At 31.9% G+C, this 5,472-nt stretch overlaps 1 long non-coding RNA gene across 1 annotated transcript in view; it reads left to right on the forward strand.

The window, feature by feature from the left end:
• Positions 1-2,501: 2,501 nt before the first annotated feature.
• The window catches only part of LOC117101704, an 8,386-nt gene continuing 5,415 nt past the window's right edge, over positions 2,502-5,472 (forward strand). Inside the window, exon 1 of the long non-coding RNA XR_004444306.1 lies at positions 2,502-2,622. This is a non-coding gene — a long non-coding RNA (uncharacterized LOC117101704). The remainder of the gene's footprint in view (positions 2,623-5,472) is intronic.

Genomic DNA, 5,472 nt, shown 5'->3' on the forward strand with positions numbered 1-5,472 from the left:
GGAAGAATGACTACTTGAAGATGACGATGTACAAAGAAAGTCGAGTGCTGTTGACCCGAACGAAACAGATGATGCTGACGCTTTTAAATCCTTATTTTTATTAGCATTAAAAACCTTAATAAATGAAATGATAATCAACCCAATCTCAACATTAATTTTCTTATCGTAAATGAAAAAGTTTCTTCAATGTTCTTCAAACTTGCATAAGGTGGTAATAAGATTAATAATCTAAAGAACACACTCACCCGGTCGTGATATAATGATAAGAAGCAGCCAGCTTATCAGAACTGCCTGTCGAGTCACTCTGAATCCCCTAAACACATATTATTAATGTTTTTCTATAGGCAGGCTGTGTTCCGGATATTTTAAAGGTAATTCCAATTGGAGATACGAAACTTCAACAATTACCGGTACCGACCAATTTCAATCTTTCCATGCCTTTTCAAAATCTTTGATCGTATTGTGTATGACAAATACATTTTCTTTCCTCTCAAAATTTAATATCTTAAGTAAAAATCAGTTTGGGTTTAGAAAAACCACTCAACCAGTCTTGCCTTCCTTCAGTCCATTGAAGAAGTTTCAACCGCTATTGAAAATAATGAGCTAGCTTTACATTAGGTATATTTATTGATCTGTCCAAATCGTTTGATGCAATTTTGTTAGATATAAGGGCTGCTACTGTGCAGCTTTTATTGTAGAATTCCTCTGGCATGGTTATCAACTACCTCAAGGATCATTACATAATGTTGAAGACTTGACTTCATGGAAATAATTGGGAATGGAATTCCACAAGGATCAATATTCAAGTTCAAAATTGTTTTATTATCATAAACCAAACATGTGATAGATAAACTTCTTTTTTGCTTGCTGAATACAATGGAAGACATATAAAATAATAAAAGGCCTAATAAGTATTTAAAAACATCAAAAAACAACAAAAGGACGCAATACGATAATTAATGTACTTATCTACTAAATTATCTGACAAAGCTATCATTGAATTCATGAATTGCATTAACTACCGTATGAAATAATTCCTGTGTCTATTCGTGTACCCCCGGTTTTTAAATTTTCTCGACCTCTGATAAAGTAAACCTATTATGCATACGTCCATGGCATTAGCTATGCTTGTAAAAATATTGAATTAATTATATATGCTGACGATACGAACATGGTTTTACAGTCAAAAGGAGGCCTACATCAACCAAGACTTCCTAACTATGAACCAAGAACTATCTATTCCCTCAACCTGTTTCAGCACAAAGTTACACATTAAATGTAAATAAATCCAAATATGATATTTAGGCTTAGGAACAAGACAGCTGAAGTTATCAAATAATTATATTTTCAACCATTGTCAAAAATAAAATTGAACGTTCAACGGAAGTTAAATTCCTAGGAATGTTTCTCTCGATGAAACGCTGACTTTCAATTCCCACATTAATTAAATTTAAACAACGGAATTACCACGTCAAATATTATTATATAGGCCTATATAATGCACTTATACCATTCTCACTTACATTATAATACCTGTTTGATATTCCAGTTGAATCCCGATGGTAGTAAACTTTAGTATGATAAAAAAAAAATGAATGTAGTATTATTATATAATATTGATAACGTCTCTTGGGAAGTGACGTCCCTACACCTGAATGCATAGTCTTTGTATCTGATATTTTTTTGTCTTTTATTATTGTATTGATATGGATATCTGATTCCGAAATAAAAGTTGAATTTGATTTATATCTTCTAAATATTATTACTATATATTTATTACCGTAATTATCTATTGTTTAATGAAATTAAATAATTTGTTTTAATAGATAATTACACTAATAAATCGCAATAATATTTAGAAGATGTAATAATATTATATTCAGTTTTTATTATCATACCAAAGTTACTACCATCAGGATTTAATTGGAATATCTGCTTTAATGTTTTTTTTTTTTTTTTTATGTTAATTGATTCGTTAATAATATATTCCCTGGGTCAATCGATTTCGTCTTTACTCAAATTAACAATAATAATAATAATAATAATAATAATAATAATAATAATAATAATAATAATAATAATAATAATAATAATAATAATAATAATAATAATAATAATAACAACAATAATAATAACAACAACAATAATAATGATAATAATAATAACAATAATAATGATAATAGTATTATAATGTTAATAATGTTAATAATATTATTATTAATAATAATAAAAATTATAAATATTTAATAATAAAAAGTAATAAATAATAATAATAGAATAATGATAATAATAATAATAATAATAATACTGTAATAATAATAAATAAATAAATAAATAAATAAATATATGAGTATGAACATGAAATGATGAAAAACAAGAAATAAGAGGTCTGAAAAAGGAGTACCTTGTATAAAAAAAAAAGAAAGCATTACAAAAAAAAAAAGACAAAATTTGGTCTACTGCCCTCTACGACTAACAGGAACCCAAACATTTCCAGAGCATGCAAGTTCATCGACGCGCTCGGCGAAAACGTGAACAAAAGTAGGCTACGCATCGGGAGAGCGTTACAAAGGCTGCTCCGTAGTTTGTGCTTGATTGGTTTGAAGTTGGCACTTATTGCAGGTGAGAAATTGTTATAGAATATATAATGATCCAAATTAAAATCCCATTCCTATCTAGTTGCCAGCTAAAAAGGCCAACTTTAATATTTCTCACGAAGGCTTAAGACGGGTCAGGCTGCGTCGGCCGACGCTGTCTGAGTTGGCCTTAAGCGGCCTAATGCAGAAGGTAGATGTAGGAGGATAGGCCTAGACTAGCCTGCCCTAGGCTGGGTAGACTCTTTAGAGATCCGGGAAAGGCTAGGTCCAGGCTAAGCTAGCCTACCTAGGCCGGCCTAGTCCTAGGCCTAGTTAGGGGTGACAGACGATCGGTCACAGACATCGGGCCCGTTTTTGAACGATCGGGCCCACTTTTCAAAAGTGGGCCCGGCGATCGTCCAAAAACGTCGTCCTGGGCCTGATCATCTCGTGGGCTCGATCGTCTTTAGGGAAAACTGAATATTGGGCCCGATCGTCTACTGACAAAATCGAAAATTTCCAAAACCATTTTGGCTTGCATAGGTTGGAGCGGCCGCGAGGGGAAGCGGCCGCGAGTCGATACTCAGCAATTTGTATGGAGCGCCAAGCGTGCAGTATGCAAAATGTATGTTGGACAATTATGGGCATCAGAGTTCGATATTAATACTGTTAATTATCAAATTAATGTATATTTTCTTTCATAATTTATATATAGCCTATATAAATCAAGACTTAATAATATTTAGTTAGTTTGTTTATTTATTATATCAAATATTATGATTTATCTATAGTATGCCTATTTTCTTACAGAAATCGATGGTACTTTTTAAATCGCTTCTTTAGTTTATTTATTCGAATTTGTTTGTTCTTATAGTGAATGAACATCTGTTTGTCATTGCATTTGAAGATGGTTGATAATAAATAATAATAATAATAATTTAGATATTGTATACACACCAGGGCTTAAATTAAGGGTTATTTGGTCGCATTTGCGACCTGATTTTTTAAGGTGCGACAAGGAATTCAACTTTGTCGCGCTCAGTGCGACAAGGTCATTTGATAGCGCGACTAGATTTTGTAAGCGGCAGGAAGGTGCTTTCCCTCCAAATCCCAATTATTTACAACTTGTATAGCCCATTCTTTTCAGTCAGGCAGTACGCAAAACATGTTATCATTCATTTTACATGTACTGTATCAACCAATCAGCATGACCTAGACTGTTAAAGTGTGACGTCGTACACTAAAACCATGTCAATGTGCGCTCATCTTATTCTTGGTAAATAAGCGATCACCGTCAAAGCGAAGGAGACTGGTGTAAAAACATCGGATTGCACGATTTTTTACTATTTTATTGAGTGCTACTCTTACCTGTACCTCCTCGTAATTGTGAACGTTTCCTTAACGTATTTGTTCATGAAATAAACTATGTACCGAAATTTCAAACGATCGTATACAGTATTGACTCATACGATGTAAATGGCCCAGATCAAGCAATAATCAAAATTTAACTCTAAATAGATCGTAAATATATACAGGCATCATCTGGATGATTATATTCAAAGTACTACCGGTATTAAGGCAGACATGTGTGATGGGTTCAGTCGGCTGAACTGGTGGTAGCGACTGTGTCCCCGTTTCAGTTCCCATCGTGGATGCCAGTGGAGCCCCAGCCAGTGGAGCTGGCTTAACCCTAACCATTACCTTAAACTTCAGTGTTGCTATCTAAATGCACTATGGCATGTCGGAATAATATCCATGTGATAATATATCCAGGGATTGACATATTTTAAACTTATAACAAACTTATAAGATACAAGATATATTTATTGGTCAACATGCACAATTTGGTTCATATGAAATTTGGTTTCCAGATATACTTTTTTTTTATAAGAACACATTTTTGGCCAAGATTTTAAAAAAAGTATTTTCTTGTCCTAATATTTTGAACAAAGGAGAATGAGGGCATTTTCTTACCTTTTTTTTCCCTCAGAGATGGCAAATCCAAGATGGTCAATCGGACCATCTACTACTTTCTCACGTTTACCAACTAGACACTTTATAAATTTGATTTAAAAGAGGTTATTCTCTGAAATTTAAAACATGCTCGAATATTTTACCACTATAGTGAGCAAATACATAAGGGATACCAATGAGACATGCCTACTATGTAAGTCTGGTAATGAGGATATAGAGCACTTATTGTGTACGGGTCAGTAATTAATGACATTTGTAGATGAATGTAAAGCTAGTGGATGGTCAGTTTGCTTGGAATTTGTTTTTTTCTAGCGATTTAAATACCAAAACACGAAATGTACAAATTCTATAGAAATAATAATGATATAAGTATAACATTCGATAGAAATTCTAAAAGTCTTGCCTAAAAAGAGCTTGGCAAAGAAGGAGTAAGACCATGAATGAATAATAAATAAATAACAGTTAAACAACAAGTGTAAACAACGACTCTGTTTTAATGATTGTTTAAAACCCATTATAATTCTTTTTTATAAACAATTTTGACTGCCAGTTTTAACAAGCTTTAAAATGTTTATATTTTTATAAATTTATTTTAAAGTAGTAATAGTAGTAGTAGTAAAAACTATATTTATTCACACAAATCACAAATACGAAGCACAAATCAACAAATACAATGCTGTTTTTCATTATGGCCGTGAGATACCTTATTTACAATTAACAAATTAAACATAAAGGTACATCATAAAAAGCAAAAGTTAAATGCAGAAATTAAATAAAATAGATACAAAATATAATTATTAAACAGTACTGTATGCCAAAGTCAACAAATTGATAAAATAAAAGTACTGTAATCTATACCTAACAAAGGCAAAATAAACTATGGAAAAGAAGAAAATCCATTCCATAAAAGTAAACAGAAAAT

This window comes from Anneissia japonica, unplaced genomic scaffold (genome assembly GCF_011630105.1).
Source record: "Anneissia japonica isolate Jap-2015-1 unplaced genomic scaffold, ASM1163010v1 scaffold180_len884964_cov147, whole genome shotgun sequence".
NCBI lineage: Eukaryota > Metazoa > Echinodermata > Crinoidea > Comatulida > Comatulidae > Anneissia > Anneissia japonica.